This window comes from Carlito syrichta, unplaced genomic scaffold (genome assembly GCF_000164805.1).
Source record: "Carlito syrichta isolate Samal-C Ts95f unplaced genomic scaffold, Tarsius_syrichta-2.0.1 Scaffold306592, whole genome shotgun sequence".
NCBI lineage: Eukaryota > Metazoa > Chordata > Mammalia > Primates > Tarsiidae > Carlito > Carlito syrichta.
This window is the reverse complement of record NW_007250688.1, coordinates 347,485-367,640: the sequence shown is the minus strand read 5'-3', so window position 1 is coordinate 367,640 and position 20,156 is coordinate 347,485. Positions and strand designations below refer to the sequence as shown.

Genomic DNA, 20,156 nt, shown 5'->3' with positions numbered 1-20,156 from the left:
CAGTTACTAGGAAGGCTGAGGTGGAAGGATCGCCGGAGCCCAGCAGGTCGAGGCTGCAGTGGCCGGGAGTGGCCACTGCACTCCAGTCTGGGTGATAGGGTGAGACTCCAACTCAAAAAAAAAAAGATATCTTAATAAAAACTTTATAATAAAAACTTTAGATATTCCCTGAAAGGCTCAGGAAAAATAAATATGTTACCTAGACACTTACCATGATAGGAATTATTGTCATAAAGTGCCAGGCGTTCTTCTACAAATATCCCACAGCCCATGTGAGATATTTATAGAGGAAAATATCTTTTTAAGCCCAACATCTTAAAAAGCTGTGGGCATCTCTAGGTAATGACATCCATGCTAAAGTACTTAGGGGGCTATGTACTAATGTTCGTAATTGTCTTCAAAATGCATAAAAATGAGATGGATTGACAGGTGACTAGTGGATGGAATCAACGGCTAGAGAAATGAGAAAACAAGTGTAGTGAAGTGTAAATGACAGAATCCAGGTGATAGTGTAAAATTCTTTCAATTTGCTGTACGATTGACAACTTTCATTATAAAATGCCCGGGAAAACTGTGGCAGTGAAAACAATTACTATGTAGCTGTTGGTTCCTTCCTTGGCATTTACAATGCTCCCAAATTAAGGGTTTAGTACATGTATTTACAGCAGGTAAATGGAGGAGTCAGGAGTAACAGCTTGATGATTTCCCTACTCTGTTTTTTCTCAGAGCTGCCCGATTGACTCGGTTAGTCAAAAGGCTGAGTTGTCCTAACTTGAATGTCCACAAGTAAGGTGCTCCTGGCCTGGACCCCATCAAGGATGATGGGAACAAGACCAAATGGAGCCAGTCTCTGTGGGACTGCTCTTTTTTTTTTTGAGTTGGAGTTTCACTCTGTCACCCAGACTGGAGTGCAGTGGCCGCTCCCGGCCACCACAGCCTCAACCTGCTGGGCTCTGGCGATCCTTCCGCTTCAGCCTTCCGAGTAGCCAGAATTACAGGCGCGTGCTACCACACCCGGCTGATTTTTGATTTATTGTAGAGACGAGGTCTCGAACCCACGGGCTCAGGCAATCCACTCACCTCTTGTTACTATTTTGAAATCCAAAACACTACATTCCAAGCAATTGTTGTGAAATTCCCCTGGAAGCTGTCCAAGTTCGGATGATATACAAAACTTCCAAAGTGGGTGTCCAGCTTTGGGTCTCCTACTGGGGCATCCAATACTTAAGTTGTATAAATTCTAACACCCTAAAATTTTATCTCAGCATACCTAAGAAGTCTGGATGCTAGCAGACAACTTAGAATGAGATAGTTCTGGAGGCTGCCCAAGTGTAGCGACTCAAATAGATTATTTTAATGTGGCCAAAGCTCATGGTCCTGATGGGTCTCTTGGAAAAGCCACATGCTTGGTTTTGGCTACTTGCATAACACATAACTTACTGACATCCAAATTTCATAGTTTAAGCCTTGGTTTTATGTTTTTAGGAGTAAATATATCCACAAAACAGCTTACACAAAATAGTTTCTTGCCCATTTCATTATAAAATGTTATATGGGTGTAGTGGCTCACACCTGTAACCTCAGCACTTTGGGAGGTTGAGGCAAGATAATTGCTTGAGTCCAGGAGTTCAAGACCAGCCTAGGCATTTGGGTTAAAATCAGAAAATAATATTCTGACTGTTGTGTGTTGAACTGTGTCCCCCAAAAAAGAGATGTTGAAATCCAAAATATCGGTACTTGTGAAGGTATCCTTATTTGGAAATAGGATTTTTGCTGCTGTCATCAAAGTGTAAGTTAATTTGTGTTAGAGACTGTAAAATAAAACTACAAGTGGAGAGTCACCAGTAAAAGCAGGAAGTAATGTGTGGTGGCAACAAAATTAGGCGGCAGCTCCAATAAGACATTCTGGGTTGGATTTTGGTTTTGCTTAGAAAAGGAGGCTTGTAACTTCTTTTGGTAAAATTCATACTGCTGACAGGCTTTCTTCTCCCAAATTAAAGAGCTAATAGGAAAATAATTTTCTGAAAAACCAAACAAAATTCAAGTGAACTTGTGGCTTATTTAAAATGGGTTTTGTTTTTTCTACTTTTGTCCTGAATTTCCTCCCTAAACTCATATTTTCCCAGTCTCAGGCCTAAAAAGGGAGCACAAACCACAACACTTTAATATCATGTTCCCTTCAGAAACCAAAAAATGAGATTTTTTTTTTTAATCATTTAGAACCAGGGGCAGAATTTTCTTCAATCTGTTGTGTTGTTTGTGGTAGAGTCTTTAAAATTTGACCTGGCAAAAGTAAATGAGCTAAAAAAAAAAGCCAAAAACCTTCAGTGGTTATTTTCCTTTTCCTGTATTTATTTGGAGAGGCATGGTACTGAGAACTTGTATTTCTGGGTATTAGAAAATGAAGTGGTAAACTTTGATCTCTCCCAGACTTTAGAGACACTTGCTGTTTATCAAGTTAAAAACACAATTACCCGTTGGCTAGAGGGAAATAACTTGTAGTACCTGCACGCTGCAAGGTTGTGGCTTATAACAAGCAAGGTCATCCTCAGCAATGATGGGAGTCAGAAATTCCTCAACAAAGAACTTTATGACAGTGTTGGTTTTTTTGCTTCTAGTTTTATCATTGCTATTTTCCTCTGTTGCCAGCAGATATTCCCTTGTGAATCTCTACTTCCTCAAATCCTTATAGCCCTTTCAAAGGACATATACTAATGCTTTGAATCACAGCATCAAAAATCATGATTGAATTTTTTCCCCTTTCTTTTTGTTCTAGGGCCTCATATTCAGTTCCAGAGAGACAGCTGGAGCCCTCGGGCAATGCATGGGCTGATTAGGAATCCTTAGGTCGGTAAAAGCCAAGTATGAGCTCTGAAGGGCACTCTTCTGCTAGAATAGAAAAGTATCAGTGTTACAGCTGAGGAGGAATCTAATGGAACCTACTCTTGACGATTTTGAGGAGCCGTAGGTGTTCTTCAGTTGGGCTCTAAGTAAACCATCTAGTCTTCCGAATTCCAGACCATAAATGAGTCACAGGCTATGTAACTGCTGCATCGTTTTAGTTTTTCCTTCCCGAAGCCTTATCTGTGTGTCTGCTGGGGTTGGAATGGACGCATTGGTTGAACATTGAATTAAAGCCCTTATATGTTCATTTGAATGGATTTTTTTAAAGTCTCTCAGATAGGAACGATACCAACATAATTCCTGAGGCCATAATTGATTTTTCTTTCAAGGTCCCCCCCCTTTTTTTCTCTCTTAACATATTCCTTTACCAACACATTGCTTATATGTAATCCTGAGTCCCCAGACCTATCATAAGTCATTGATAATTTATTCAGATAGTTATGTTCAACTGACTTTTGCTGGTTGGGGTGGTGGGAGAAAGTTGGTCTGTGTAGAAAGTCAACCAGCCAGCTCCATCAGCATGAACCCCGGGGCTTTTTTGTACACTCTTATCACCTGCCTTTGCTGAGGCTGACCAGCCTCACTTTGCTTTCTGGAGGACAGCGCTTCAGAATGTTGCTCTTGGCACAAAACTCTGGCAGTTACTCTGTGATGGCCCCAGGGCCCTGCTCAGATCTCCGGTCCCACCTCCCCTTCCAGTCTCTCTGTTACCCTGGAGTAGCTAACCTAATGGCTCACTCTGCCCTGGGACTTGTTTACTTGAACCCTGAAACCACAGAGCACAGATGCCCCTCATGCGTTTCCTTAAACAGACTTCTGCAGTCATCAGTCTAGCTGTGCATAGACCTTCTTTTCACAGGGAACCCAGGGACCTATTTGGGACCCCAAGATCCTCTGTGGAGACAGATCCTTTCGCTAGCACACTGGTTGGCACCTCACTATTGGCTCTGCACACACTTCATTAAATCTCTTAGTTAAGTCTTATAGAAGATATTGAGGCTCTGTCTAAAGAAAATGAAGATGGAATGCCAACCATGAGCTGTACTCATGGCTACAGCAGTGACCATTTTGCTTGGAGCCCAGGTGCTCTTCTGAGAGGACATAACCAAGCTCCGAGCAAACAGAAAGGTGTTTACTTGATAAAATGGTCGCCCTCCAAACATCTTGCCACTCGCTGCTGTGTGAAGGGAAGTACAGAGTGCAGAGCCTGATAAAGATGTCGGCGTTTCTTGGTGGCTCTGCTTAGCCAGACTGGCTCACTCTGATTAGGAAGGGGCTGCCTTCTCCATGTATGCATACAGAAATTTGTGATGCTAACAGAGAAGAATATTAGTTTATTCCTCCCAAGATGAATATGTAGGGTCATTGTACTTAAAGAATGCAATCTGCCAAGACTGCAAGGTGGATCCTAGTACCAACTGCCAGTTTATCCTCACTAAATGGATGCTGATAACTTTACAAAGGAAGCTATCTTGGTTGCAGACCAGCCTGGATGCACATAAGTGGCTCTATGGCTCTTGTCCTCACAGCCTGTACTGAATTAATGTCTGCTTTTTGCTCAGGACTCTATTACCAAGACATTGTCTTTTTTAAAAAAATCTGCTCTAATTACAGATTTTATGCATGGTACTGAATCTTGGTCAGTTTTTAAGGGAGGGTTTCCTCCCCTTCGAGATGCTCTGGATGTGGCTGACTTTCTGTCTCTCTAGAACCTTTGAAGGAAAGAAGCCTTCCCCATTTAGAATGCCCTAGTGCACCCCCCACCGTGACACACTGCCTGTGTGGCTACTGACTCCCTCTTGGTCATCCAGCAGCAGCAACTTGAGAAGTTACAATTCCATTATGTAGCGCCCAGTCTCATGTGTATTACAAAAGTTCTAAAATAGCCGGGCTCAGTGGCTCAGCCTGTAATCCCGCGCCTTTGGGAGGCTGAGGTAAGTGGATTGCCTGAGCCCGTGGGTTCGAGACCCGCCTAGGCAGGCGAGACCTCATCTCTACAATAAAAAAAAAAAAAAAAAAATCAGCCGGGCGTGGTGGCGTGTGCCTGTAATTCCGGCTACTCGGAAGGCCGAGGCGGAAGGATCGCCGGAGCCCAGCAGGTCGAGGCTGCGGTGGCCGGGAGCGTCCGCTGCACTCCAGTCTGGGCGATGGAGTGAGACTCCAACTCAAAACAAAACAAATCAAAACACAAATGTTCTAAAATAAGGAGTTTTCAGACTGCATAAGGAGCTCCTGAAGATATAATCACTGCCTCCGGACATCTCAGCATTTGACAAAGTCAAACCTAGAAATGTAATCTATCATTTTAAATAATTTATAGTTGCCCTTACAATTACTTTTTTTTATTGACAGCCTTCTCCAAAGCTTGCATGTTCAGTGCAGTGCAGTTGAGTTTATCTTATGCACGGACGTATCCCCAGAACCTAATACAGAGCCAGGAACGTGAAGGCAGCTAATCACGTGAGTTTGATCTGTGCCGCCATAGTGTCTAGCACTGGTGCTCAATAAGTGAGGGGTGAGCAACGATTCTTCGATCTGTCTGAGAGATTCTGGGTTAACATCGGCATTTTCCAGTACCATTTTTATCATATTTCGCTCACCTAGAAGATATTCTTCATGCTAAGTATGAGCTGGGCACATGGAAGGAGTTTACAGAATGAATGAATAATCTTGGGAGGGTTGTTTGGAAACCAATGGGCAACAGTAATTTGGGAGCCTCAGACTAGAGCATGAAACAGGAAACAGATGGGACTCTTCATCAGACACAACTGATAGAGGCAGAACTGGGACACAAGGGAAGCTTCTAGGCTTGCGAGATGATTGGATCAAAGCAGCAGTTGCCCACTGAGTCCACCATCTTGAATTAAATGCTTTAAAATCTTGTGGTTAAAATATTTAAGGCAGCAGAGCATAGTGGACAGCAGAATAGATTCTGGAATAGAATCCAGATTTTAATCAGGTAGGCTGTGTGACTTTGGGCAAGTATCTGAGCTCTTGAAGCCTCAGTCCTCATCTCCAAACTAGGGATGATGAGAATAATAGACCTTATCTACTTCATATGATTGTTATGGAGACAAAATAAATTGGTCTTTATGAGGTACTTATAATAGTGCATGGCAAATAATGAATGCCATATAAATGTATGCTATAAATAAATAATTGTCTTTTGGGGATGGAAGAATGTAACTGTGTATACTAGTCTCCAAGGCCTCTAATTTTGTTGCAAATATTCTGGTTTTTTTACGTTCTTTAAAGTATGCAGAAATCCACAATCTGTATATGAGATTTGAGGAAGCATGGGTTACTGATTTAAACCTTGTGTCTGGTATAGAATTAAACCTCTCCTGCCCAATGAGACATCTGAAATGTAGCCCACAATTGATCGCTCTTTGATGACTTCTTTTCATTCTGCTTCCAAAATCTGGTGGAACATCTATTAGAGTTTGGCAGAAACTCTGTTCTCTAATCAGCACGACAAGCTCTGAGTTTGCCTCAGAAACGAGAGGCAAGAGCTGGTTTTTGAAGAGTTTAATTGCCATCTGAAGACATATGTGGCTTGGTTTGTCTGATTTATGAGTTAAATGACTTCACCTGGACCCGGGAGGGAACGGCTAGCTCACTCAGTTTCTCATCTCTGCTCCACAAATACTTGTTTCTGGTGACGACAGCAACCACATGCACATTCATATTCTGAATTTAATCAGGCAACATGCTGTTTACTGATGCATTTGAGTTGTACAGCGGAATACTCGCGAGGACAAAATAAAGCCAGTTCTTCCTCCTTCGTGAGGAGGTACTTTGTGAACTTTGTTTTTCCCTTGCACAGTGGGCGTCTTACCAATGTTGAACTCAGAGAGAATTAAAATAAAATGAGAGAAAATGGGTAGAAAACCAAAATGATAGGAAGTCAGAGGACAAAGGTGGACTTTACAGACCAAGTGGCGAGATTGTTAAGAGGCAGAGTTGGAGGTGTGTGCCCTGGAGCCTGCAATCCATCCACACATCTTCCGTTGCTTGGTCCCCTTGCTCGATGAACTGCTTCCCTCAAACATTCCATTCATCTGGAAAGACGTGACGTTGTTTAGTATAACCATCCCTGCTCTGACATTATGGGTTTAGTTGCCTTCTTTGAGGCGATTCAAGAGTGGTTTATAATAAAAGCCCTTTATCTTGAATTTGAGAGAAATCGGTCCAATTGGAATGACATCTTGGGGCTTAAATTCCATTCCTTTATCCTCTTAATACTCATCTAGATTATCTCTCCTTTGAAGACCAAGTTCCAGGTCCTTACATATGGCAGATCCCAAGGAAGATTTGGGAGGGGGCACCTGTCTTTGGCTTACAGACACTTCCGAGAAGGTAGGAGTCTCGCCACCCGCTGGTGACTGCTGCTTGAGGGATCCCTCTCTTTTTACATCCCTCTCTGTGCCTTCAGCAGACTCCTAACTGGCCACTAGATCGGGATTGTCCAATCAGACCAACATGAATCAAAGCTCTTCCCCAGTGATGAGCTCTATTACTCATTTCGAGGAAACAAGGAACCAAGAGCATAGACTGAGCAGGGACTGGAGTAGGACTGTCAGTGCAAGCATCCTGGTTCTTTCTTGAAGTTTTGGTCCCACTCTGACCCAGGGGAAGTACCAAAGAGATGCGTGCAGATCAAATCCCTTAGACAAAGGAGCCATTTTTGTCTTGAGAGCTCTTCATTTTATACTCAGTCAGTTACAGACTTACTTGACTGTGGCCGGGAGACAAGCCCCAGAAATTCACAGATCCCAGATTTGTTTACCAGAAGCAATCCTAGGCAACCCTGTACACATGACTGAACCTTTCCTGACAGAATAACTCTCCCACTAGCAATTTCATTACTTTACTTAGCAGGAGACCCATCGTTAGCATCTTTACAAAATATTAGAGCAAGACACCAACCTTCTTTATTTTCAGGGGCTGTTCTCTGGCCCCTTAATGGGGAGAAAGGACTATAGACCTGACACTTAATCTCATCCTTCCCAGATATAAAGCACATGCCCACGTGCAAAGCCTGGGGGAGCATTGCTCTAGGGAACCCATTCTTCTCAACAAAAAAAGAGAAGCGCGATGTTGTAACCTCTCCCCAAACAGCAGACAGTGAACAATTTTTTTTCTGTTGGAATTGGGAATGCTTCTGCCCTGAGATTTATTTTCCTCATAATGTTTTGCCTGGATTCCTTTAAAAAGAAAGAGTTTGAGTTTCTCAAGCAACCACGATCCATGTGAGAGAAAATCAACATGGCACCAGAAAATCATCTCAGGCACAGAGAAAAACCAGCCCGGTGAAGCGTGAACCACAGAAACAGCTGCAGAGGCTCCTGGAAGATATCCTAGGTTCATGGAAAGCCCATGTGAGCCAAAACCCATTTGTATCCTAGGGTGATGCTCATTTGAGGTGGCCAACCTTGATGCTACTTTTTATGTGACTCTGGAGTTGAAGCAAAATTAGTGGTGACAACTGATGCTTTGTCACAAAAAAAGAGCATAAACAGATTCATTGACTGCCCAGAGAACCAAAATTGTTTACTTTGTGCTCAGACTCAAGGTCCAGAGTTGAAATCTCATCTTTTCTCCACAAGATGGAAACTGTGGTCATGTGATTGTTGTTAACATCATGTAAAACCAAGAATAAGAACTGCTGTCCTTTAAATAGAGTATTTACTCTATGACAGACATTGTTTCAAGCTCTTCGTATATGTGGCCTCATTTCACAGTTGCAACATCCCTGGAGGCAATATTTATTCCAACCTTACAGACGAGAAAACGGAGGCACAGAACAAGTTAGTGGCCGAACAGAGATTCTGACCAAGATCTTTTTTACTCCGAACCTGCATTCTCACTGCCTACTGCACTGCCTGTCTTTAATTGCTTTGATCCTGCCAAACAATTTTATTTCATTAACTGACTTTTTATTTTATTTTTTCACAAGTAAACAGGGAAGACAATTGTTTTGCCAGAACACAGACACCCATGAGTTTAGAGCTATCTTCAATATTGAGCTTTTCCAAATTCTTCCACCTCCCTAGGTAGATGTGTGTTTTAAATTATTGTCACCTAATACCCTTTCTTTTCCATCATATATTCTCTTTCTCATATATTACATATCGTATATAAATGTATCTCACATATCTGAAATACATTTATGCGACATATGTGGTGTGACCCGAATGCTTGTATTCCCCCAGAATTCATATGCTGAAATCCTGATGCCCAGGTTGGTAGAACTAAGAGGTGGAGCCTTTTGGGAGGCGATTAAATCCTAAGGGTAGAGCCCTTATAAAATGGGACTAGTGCCCTTATAAAATAATCCCAGGAGGGCTCATTTGTCATTTTCACCGTGTGCAAACACAGCATGAAGGTGCCGTTTTATGAACCAGGAAGCAGGTCCTCACCAGACACCGATTCTGCCAGTGCCGGATCTTGGACTGCCCAGCCTCCAGAACCATGACAAATAAATCTCTGTCGTTTATAACTCTCCGAGTTTATGATGTTTTGTTATAGCAACAGATGGACTAAGACAATGTGTATGTATGTACATATATATATCCCCCCGTCACACACTTTTTTTTAGTCAAAGTCTCACTCTGTTGCCCGGGCTGGAGTGCAGTAGCACACTCATGGCCACTGCAACCTCAGCCTGTGGGCTCAGATGATCTGCCTCAGCCTTCCAAGTAGCTGGAACTAAAAGTGCATGCTACCAAACCTGGCTTATTTTTTTATTTATTGTAGAGATGAGATCTCATCAAGCTGCCCAGTCTGGTCTTGAACCCCTGAGCTCAGGCAGTCCTCTCACCTTGGCCTCCCAAAGTGCTGGGATTACTGGCTTGAGCCACTGCACCTGGCCTTATATCCCCTTTTCTACTTTGGACCTAATATACTTTGTCTTCAATTAATGAAAACCCAAGGAAGGAACATGCTGCCATTTTTTCATTAACTTTTCCCTCTAAACAGAAGCCTGTTGAAAACCTGCCATGGAAAGATGTGTTTACCTTTCTTAATTTCCAAGTGCAGAAAATATCTGTGATGTCCCAAGATGATGCTACTTCTGGGTAAATATAACCCAGTGGCTGAAATGAAGAATTTGGCACAGGACTGGAAAGTTCAAGGCCAGGGTTCAATTAAGCAGAACATGCTGAAGTGCACTGAAAAACAATCATGTAACTCTCAAAATGACCAATGCTTTAAACTGAAGATTAAACCTCTACTTCTCCAAGGCATCAGTTCTACCCATTTTACCAAGCATTTCTGTTATCACTACACAGATCTTTACCTTACCCTTCGAGTTTTTGGAAGTCACAGAAAATATCAGAACTTTCCATTCTGAGGTGTGTAACTTCATAAGAGCAGCATACTTTAAAAACACAATATGAGAATAGTAGTTGATTTTTGAACTGTGGCTATTCATTGACAACAGTAAAGCAAGTATTCTGTGCCAGATATGGATATTTCAGAAATTAATAAGATACAATGTTAGCCTTTGCGAACTTCATAGTTTAGAAAGTGAAATATATTCAGCTTGTAATGATCGCCACTTCTGAGGTTTCATGTTTTGCAACATAAAATATGCAGTAATTTTTTTTAAGAAAAAAGACGGATTCGTTGACTTGACCAGAGCACCAACATTATTTACTTTTAGACTCAGACTCAGGATGTGTTGCCTGCTCCAGAAGTCTGAGGTGAGGCTGTAGGAGTACAAGCTGCTTCCCGTGTGCAGGGGCCACAGGTGTGGCGACATGGCAGATCCAGAGCACTGGAACAGGAGCCAGCAGGCTAAGCATTCATTCTTCCTCCACAACTCTCTGTGTGCTCCTGAGTAACTCACTGCAGCTTCCTAAGCCTCAGTCACAGCAGAGATAACAGCTGCCCTGCAGACTTCAGGCAGTCACCATGGGACCAAATAAGGAAATACGTGTGAGACCTTTGAAAACTATGGAGGGCATTTGTAAGTTCCATGGAGGCATGGGTTTTTCATTCTGGATCCCTAGCATCTAAAACAATGCCAAGATCATGATGTATGCACAATACATATTTACTGAATGAATGGTCATCATAATAAAAGAATTTGCCATTCCACTTTAGACAATGCAAGATTATGGCAATCAAGCTTGTTCTATTTTACAGAAGAAAAACACTCATTTTGTACAACATCTAGAGTCACCACATCTCAGGGCTGGAAGGGATTTGAAGAGCATATGATCAAGGCTTGCAGGAAGACTGGAAGCCTTTGACTCTGTCCTCGCCGGGTGCTTACCCAGCCTGTTTTAGATCACAGCCACCAAGGGGGCACTCTCGGACCATCTGGCAGAAATTCCTCTCAGCTGAACCCTGCCTTCTTGTAAGGCCACAGAACAATTCTCCCCCAGTGCCTGTGCCTTCAAATGCTCAAAGGCAGTTATCACTTCTCCCTGGTCCTCAGAAAAGGGGATAATTTCTCATTTATACACTTAAGGCACTTAATAATTGTATATCTTGTTAATAAGATAAACAGAAATTTAGAATTTTTCAACCAAAACAGCATAATCTGGAATCAGGCTCTAGCTTGCAAAGGTGGACATGGCAGGCTCCAACTATTGGTAGACATCTGAAAAATGTCTGCAAATGTAAAATGAATATTCAGGTATGGAGAGAATAACTGTATTTGTCATATCTGTCATATAGCTGTGTATTTTGTCATATCTGCCATTGTATAAGAAAAGTATAAATAACATTGCAGCAATACGTATAGTAGATGAAAACTTGGAGTCTAACTAAATGTCAGTCAATAATGAGATCGTTAAATAACCTGTGGTATCTACTTAATGAAATATTGCAGCCATTAAAAGTTGATGCTTGGATCCAGGTGTGGTGGCTGTAGTCCCAGCCACTCAGAAGGCTGAGTTGGGAGGATCACTTAAGCCCAAGAATTCAGAGCCAGTTTCGGGAGCATAGCAAGACCCCGTCCCCCCAATTTTTTTGATGCTTATAATGATGCATATTTGCTTTGTAATAAAATAGAATAGAAATAAAATGGAAAATCCATACAATATAATGGAAATATGTGAAAAGAATCAATATTCACATTTATAGGCACCAGCCGGGTACAGTGGCTCACACCTATAATCCCAGCACTTTGGGAGGCTGAGGCGAGAGGATTGCCTGAGCGCAGGGGTTTGAGACCAGCATGGGCAACTTGGTGAGACCCTGTCTCTACAATAAATCAAAAAATTAGCCGGGTATGGTGGTGTGCACCTGTGGCTCCAGCTATTTGGAAGACTGAGGCGGGAGGATTGCCTGAGCCCAGCAGGTCAAGGTTGCAATGGCCGTGAGCATGCCACTATACTCCAGCCTTGGTGACGGAGTGAGACTCCTACTCAAAAAAAAAGAAAAAAAATTATAAGTACCATGTGACTACTGTGTAAACAGCCATGTTTTACAACAGCCTAAAAGCAAATGCAATATGTTAAGTGGAATAAGTCAGACACATAAAGATGAATATGACATATTTTCACTCATATGTGGGTGCTAAAAAATTTGAATTCAGGAAGATAAAAAAGAAGAATGATAGTTACCATGAGGGTAGTGGGAAAACAGGGATTGGTGAATGGATACAAAAAGTTAGATGGAAGGAATTTGTCCTAGGGTTTGGTAGCTCAATAGGGCAGCTATAGTTACAACAATTTGTTGTACATTTCAAAACGACTGGAAGAGTGGGATTGGAATGTTCCTAACACAAAGAAATGATAAGCGCTCGAGGTGATGGATGTCCCAGTTACCTTGATTTGATCATTACACATTGACATACTATATCAAAATATCACATGTACCTCATAAAAATGTACAGCTGTTACGTATCCTTACACATTAAAATAAACAAATAAATGTAAATGCAAAATGCTATCTATCTTGGTGGTTTTAAGGTAGAGAAGTTATAGATGGTTTTCTTTTGAGTTTTCCATAACGTGGTGATACTACCTTTAAGATAATAAAACATGTAAATATACTTATTTCAACAATTTCATTCTGAGATTTTATATACAAACACAGATAGCCAGATACACACACACTCACACCCCCTCCTTTTTATTATTCATTTTCTTCACATTGAGTCAGTTTCTACAAAATAGACATGCGTTTTGGGAGAGCCAGAAATGTTAAGAATAGTATTCGAGTTAATTTGAGGACAGGCAGAAGAATGCCAAATGCTTTCAGCACTTAGGGGCCTTCTCCTATCCTTGTAAAGCATTAGTTTTCTCATCTGTCAAAAGGGAATGGTAGTGAAAAACACAACTATTTCCTAGAGTTGTTGGGAGGACGGAATGTGAGGTTGTATACAAAGTTCTTGACAAGGCCGGAGTGAGTGCTCTAAATATTATTGGCTTCTGCTTCAAGATAATCGTAAAACCTCTATGGATTAGAATTGTGTGTGCGTGTATGTGTGTGTGCGCGTGTGTGTGTGCGCGCGCGTGTGTGTGTGTGTGTGTGTGTGTGTGTGTCTGTTTGTCTGTGTGCATGAAAATCTGAGCTGTCAAGGAAGGTCCAGGGGGATGATCAAGGGTGACAGGACTGTGGCCAAGAGGTGAGGGCATCCTCCCCCAGGAAAGTTCACCAGGGGTCTGACTACATGCTGCTAAGTAGTGGTGGCCTTCTAGGAGATGAGAGAGAAGGAGGGAGTGGGAGATGCTGGAAGGGTTCTGGACTGGCAGTGCTATGGATCCTGCAGGCATTCAGCGAAGCCAAGGCAAGTGGTGGCTGCCTGCCATTTGAGGTCCGCAGGTGGCCTTTTTGGGATTGCAGCTGGGTCAGTCTGTGTTTTAGGACAGCAGAGATGCAAGGCCGTGGCCACAAACTGAAACCAGAGAATGGAACCCTGCATGTGACGATGGAAAACACAGAATTCCCTTGAGACAGAGGGACAAGGAAGGGAAAGGTGGCCTTCATGGGCAGATGAAGCCACTCAGGGCTGCAAGACCTCATCTTCCCTTCACAGCCAGGGGTGGTCGGACAAGTGTACAGGCATGCAGGAAAGAGAGGGACCTGAGCACGTGTGGGACACCACCCACACAGCCGTGGCCGCCAATGCCTGGGCTCAATATGTGTCGCCACTTTGGAATGGTGCCATTATGCCTTATATTGACCAGGATGCAGGTGAAGGAACGACCAGAAGCAAAGAGCCAGGACAAGCCGGTTTCTTGTTTCCACTTGCTTTCAGAGAGTGGCTAAGCCCGGAGCCTACACATAGAAGCTTCCTCCTTATTGTGTGATAGTAAACAAGAAGCCGCCAGCATTTCATTACCAAGTGTACCGGTTCGATGTTGAGGGAAAGAAATATGTAAGTGTTGGGGCCTAGGGCTATCTGTGACACTTTGAGGCTAAGAGTTGCTCCGTGCTTGCTCTCTCTCCCTCTCTCTCTCTCTGGTAGCGTAAAATGAATTCCAGTTGGCATTTCTGGGTGGCTCACAGCTCCATCTTCTTGACTGAATGCCAAACATGAGCTAAAATATGATAGATGTTTTGTCTGCCTAGCACCACATTCTGTGGGTGGAAGTCTGTGCAATTCTACCAGCGGAAAAACAGGATTAACAATGAGAGGGAAGCTCTGAGTAAGTGCTTCAGCCCTAGAAGGGGAGAAATGAAATGGAGATTCTTAGCGGGAAGGGAGTCCTGTAGGCATACCCCTGAAGGATGTGCTGTTCCCTGGAGTGTGTACCCTGGGACGACAAGATATGACTGACAAGGGAGAGCAGTGCACGTATATTCTGCACTAATTGTGCTCATTTGAAAAGAACAGCAGTGCAAAACCAAGACAAAGCAAATGAAATCCAATTTATGCCAAAAAGTAAGAAAAAGGTGTATAATAAATTTATTACATTGTATTATTGCCTCAAATCACCTCAGAAAAAAATGGGCGGAGAACTGTTGCCGTTAGTGAGATGAGAGAGATTCGTGATTAGGAAGGACACGGCCACCCGAAGCCCGCGCTCCTCGTGTTTTAGGAACCTGGGGTTTCTGGACACTCGCTCCTATTTATTTTCTGAAACTTACCTGAGCAGAAGCAGAAACTGCATCTCTGTGTCCCTGCCATGGGTTGTACTGACTACTCCCTTAGATGGCTTTGGCTAGTAGAACACCTGGGTTCGTGTGTGTGTGTGTGTGTGTGTGTGTGTGTGTGTGTGTGTGTGTGTGTGGTTTTGCTCTTGATTTGGCTGGAAAATAGGTTATCCTAGCCTCCAAAGAAAACAATCAGGTTAAAGAGGTAACTGTGTCATGTTACGTATTTTGACATCTGAAAACAATGTCCATTTCTCCTTCTCATCATTTTATTCAGTTGGTCCCGGCCTTGTTGCTGGACTCATTGAAAAACAGCCAGGGTTTCCATGCCCAGGCACATTCATGATCAGGAAAGTGTCCTTCTCGATTCTACTGCTTCCTGCTGGGCCCACTGGCATAGGCCCTGATCCATTTGAAAATAAATGGAGCCGGCCCAGGTCTGGAGCCAGCGCTGAGGCCCGTTGCCAGGACACTCAGCCAGAGCCCATATTCTCCCATTTTTCTCTTCACTTCCTTGTCTGGATCTCCTCTCCCGCTCTGCAGCAACGCCTCTGGATATTCTCCTAGCTCACTGTTTTCAAATCTTTCTTTATTATTCAGACTCCGGTGAATGTTCTTGCTGTGCTTCACTGCTGGGTTTTTTTTCATAAAAGACTCTTTAACCAGATGGTGTCACCTTGAGCAGATGTTAGGGAATATATCTTGGGTTTTCTTTGGTATCCATCCAATCCCCCAAAATGTTCCCCATCTTCTGAAGGGTCCAGGACAACCCAAGATACTCACCACTGAATGGCTGAATGATTAATTTCCCAAAAGATGATTCAGTTTTTTTTTTAACATTTCTCCAGAGGTTCTCTTGATTTATCTTCTTGTTTTTTTCTGTAGCCTCTCATTTCATCAATTATTTCCTCTCTCTCAACTCTGCCTTCACTTCTCCCTTCCTTTGGGGCCCTTGTTCACAATCTGTACACATGGCTGAGTCTCTCATCTGAAGCAGATGCAGAAAGACAAAACAAAACAGAGCCTTTCCCTTGACTGCATCCCATTGGTTCATTTAACGTCGGTTTCCTATGCTCGTTCTGTGCCAGGTACCATTCCTGTGGCATGATTGAGACAGAACAGATGCTGCTCTCATGGAGCTAGGGAAAGGATGCAGATAAGAAACAATCCAAGCCGGGCTGGGTGGCTCAGCCTGGCAACCCGCGCCTTTGGGAGGCTGAGGTGAGGGGATGGCCTGAGCCCGCGGGTTCGAGACCCACCTGGGCAGAGAGATCTCATCTCTACACTAAATCAAAAAAATCAGCTGGGCGTGATAGCGCATGCCTGTAATTCCGGCTACTCGGAAGGCTGAGGCGGAAGGATCGCCGGAGCCCAGCGGGTCGAGGCTGCGGAGGCCGAGAGCGGCCGCTGCCCTCCAGTCCGGGCGACAGAGTGAGACTCCAACTCAAAAAAAAAAAAAAAGAAACAATCCAGGGGCGGGGGCGGGGAGAAAAAAAAGAAATAATACCAACAAGAAGACCTCTGGCTCTAGCTCTGCTCTTCAGGCCTAGGCCATTGAGCACCTTTGTCAGAAAACCATCCACTGGCCTTCCAGGATGATTTCGCTTTGGTGATTGGGTCTCTGGGTTGGATTTTAGGCCTCCCGGTCCCTTGGCCTCCCACAGGCCAGGACAAAGGGCTTCAGCAGTTCCACTTCCTCCTGCACAGCCATCTCGGAAGAGTTGCCTTTAATTGAACGACCCTCCCTTTGAACAGCAGCAACCTGGACCCAGTTCCTACCACTTGACCTTCCTGTGAAGGTCCACAGCAGGCTTTGGTTCCTAATCATGTGGGTTTGGGTCTTAGACACCAGTGCCCGTTTCCCCACTGGGTTCCATCCTCTCTTGTTCACCTCCTACTTCTCTAGATGCTCCTTCTCACACCAGCCCTCTTCGCCTCTGACTTCCTGTTCCCAGGGAGCCATCTCACCCATTCCCCCAGCTTCAACCACACCTCTCCACTGTGGGACGCCATGTTGGCTTCAGAGCTCCATTCTCCAGTTCTCCAGGCCTAGCTTTGTAGGCAGATGACCGGTGCAGTGGCAAAGACTCCAGGCCTAGAAGGGCCCCTCCCTTGGGACTGAATGCTCTGCGGTCACCGTCTTGGAGTCTTTAAAACTTTGTCTTTGAACTGTGAATTGGTGTTCTCTAAGTCTGTTAGTCTGCTCTGACGGCCATAACGATATGCCACAGATTGGGTGGTTTAAACCAAAGAAATTGCTCACAATTCTGGAGACTGGATGTCTAAGAGCGAGACGGCAGAAGGGTTGTCCTCCCCTGAGGACATAAGGGAAGGATCTGTTCCAGGTGTCTCTTCTTGGCTTGCAGGTGGCCACCCTCTTCACATGCTTCTTCTGGGGTCTGTGTCCCCTAATCTCTTCTTCCTGTAAGACTCCAATATACTTCAAATACAGTCACATTCAGGACATAAGAATCTGGGGGAACACCCTTCAGCCCACAGCCATAAGTGACGTCAGATGGGCAATGGAGCAGGCACTGAGGGCATGGAGTCCTGGCTCACGGTGGTCCTGCTTTCTGCTGCCTTCCTGGGATGCATTCTTAGCTGCCACCTCCCTCCCTCCTGGCCTCCTGGCCACCCCCTTCCACCCTTACAGGGAACATGAGTGCCGGTGCCATACCATGCGCATTCGAGGTTATTTGGCAGGAGTGAGGCTCGCCCCCAACCCCAATCCAGGTATCCGGCATATCCTGACCGACGTTGTGATTCCCTGGGGTTCATTGTGGGTCCACGGGCCGGTGGCAGACTGTGGGAAGGAAAGTGACCTTCCCACGTGCCCGTCCTCGGCCAGTCAGCCTGTGTGAGAACAGGACTGAAGCAGTGGAACCTCTCCCCTGAAGAGTTGACATACATAGCCTCCATGAATGTTCCTACTGTTTGGGGGGGTAAGGGACTCCATGAAGCTACTCCATGAACCTCGGGGTCTGGTTCTGCGTTCCTTTCTAGCCTCCTCTCAACGGCGCTGTCACCCCGCTGCGGTCCTCCTCCATTGTCACACTGTTCACCCGTGCTTCCTTCGTTTTTGCTAGTGGCCTTCCCTCAGTCTACCACATGCTTTTCTTCACGATCGTGGTAACAAATGACTATACAACCTTCAAAATGAAAGCTATATTCTATCTTCTCCTCTCTTACTTCCCGTCCCCGAAGGGAAAACCAAATGCTCCTTTAAGGCCTCCACGAATCTCTTGTATAAGGTTTGTCACACCACATTTTGATGAGGTCCTGCCCTGTTTGTCTCTACTATAGGACTGTGAACAATTTTAAGGGCAAGAACTGTGTTTCAATCATTGCTGCCTTCCTTGTTCCCAGTGCAGAGCTGAGCAAATGTTTGTAGTTGAAAGATCAACAGTGAATGAAGGAATGATTGAATGAGAGGAAGTATGAGCTTGTGGTGAAGAAAATGCATTCTGGAGTCAAACAGTCCTGGGTTTCATTCCTGGCTGTATCAATGACTCTTATTGTGGCCTTAAGGAAGTTACTCTACAGCCTCAGTTTCCCAATCTTAAATTAGGGCAAAGAGAACTTACCTCAAGGCAAACTTTTGTCAATTTATATTGACAGCATCTATAGCTACTTATAACTCAGTCCTATTGTTGAATTTCTGTAAGCTTGAAAGTTATCTTGGAATGAAAAGACAAAATTAAGAGACGGTGAAGCTGTGTTCTTGCTAATTAATTTATTAACAACAATAAAAATACACTCATTAAATGTCCACTGGGTGCAAGACCTCATGCTAGGACCTGTGAATAAATTGAATACCAATTAATATTTTGCTTATGGAGGAGTTAAGATAGACAGTATAGGCTAAACTTTAAAATATAAGTAATAGTCAAGGTGTGGGGACTCAAGCTTGTAACCCCAACACTTTGGGAGGCCTAGTAGGAAAAGGGCCAGAAGACAGGTACTGTGTGTGGTAGGCTGGGTATAGCATGGTATGGCCAGAGTCGCCGGGTGGGAATGTATTCACCAAAACAATATGAATTAAGAAAGGTAGATTTATTAAAGGAAGATAAGTTGTGAAGGGCACAACCCGCCAAACAGCAGAGAGAGTGTCTGCTGTCTGCAAAGAGGCAGGGCTAGAGGGGTGTTTTTATAAGAGGGGCCAGTGTGGACTGTGGGAACTGTCTTTGGGGGTGGTCTGCAAAAGGAAATTTCCAGAGGTTCTGAAGTAGCTGAATGATGGTGGTATTGGGTTTCTTTAAGATAAGGCTAGTTAACAGCAATCGTTAACTGCCTTTTGTTTACTGGGAACTAACAGCAAATGTTTTATAGCTGGCCAACCAGTTTTTATAGCTCTTTGCTGTTATCGGTAAGTCTCTTTGTAGCATTTGTAAAATCTCATCCTGGGATTTCTTCCTCGATTTACCCAGTTGCTGCCGGCTCAATCCGGCCTCCTCAAATTCCTCCACAAAAGGTATCCACGTCAGACAGTTCGTTCGTAGCTGGGGCGACGAGAAAGGCTCCGGCTCCGAGGCCCTGGCTTCCTGAGCTTGAAGGCAAGCTCCCGGCTCACTAGCGCGTGGCCCTGGGCGTCACTTCACCTTCCAAGCTGCGGTTTCCTCATCCTTGAGATGGAAAGGCGTGATTCCCGCCGAACACGGCACCTGCGAGTCGCAAAGAAATCACGGGAACATCTCAGGGCCGGGACCCGCGAGCGCTGTCTCTCCAGACGCCAGCGTGGCTGGCTGTCATCCCCTTCGCTCCCGCCTCCGTGGCCATCCCCGTCCACATTTGATTTTGGATCCCGGGGGCGCACGTGCCGGCCTGCGGCGTGCACCTGGCGTGACGGCGCGGGGTGGACCTCCGTTGGGCCCGTCACCCGGGGCGGGACGGCGCCCAGTGAGGACGCTCTGTGTCAACGTGCGCCCAGCCCCGCAGGACCCACGTCCGGCCCTGCTCTTCGGGCCCCAGCCCTCTGGCACTCGGCCCACACGCTGGCGTCTTCGCTTGCGCGAGGGTCGTCCAGGGGCCGCGCCCCGGGAGGGCCGCATCCCCGTGCCCAGCTCGGCGTCTGGCCGGGAACCAGACTCGAGGGAGGCGTGCGCCCCGCCTGCGCGCGGGAAGCCGCTTCTGGCTCAGCCCCGTCGGCCCCCTCGGCGCCCGGCCCGGGGCCAAGGGAGGAACGCGGCCGGGGCGGG

At 44.9% G+C, this 20,156-nt stretch overlaps 1 protein-coding gene and 1 long non-coding RNA gene across 2 annotated transcripts in view; one reads left to right on the top strand and one right to left on the bottom strand.

The window, feature by feature from the left end:
* MRAP2 (melanocortin 2 receptor accessory protein 2) overlaps positions 1-20,156 on the top strand; it is a 65,652-nt gene that overhangs the window by 8,735 nt on the left and 36,761 nt on the right. The window lies entirely within an intron of this gene.
* Positions 18,676-20,156, bottom strand: part of LOC110596080 — a 2,176-nt gene continuing 695 nt past the window's right edge. The window contains exons 2-3 of the long non-coding RNA XR_002482248.1: positions 19,385-19,622; positions 18,676-18,758 (exon numbers count right to left, since the gene is read on the bottom strand). This is a non-coding gene — a long non-coding RNA (uncharacterized LOC110596080). The remainder of the gene's footprint in view (positions 18,759-19,384; positions 19,623-20,156) is intronic.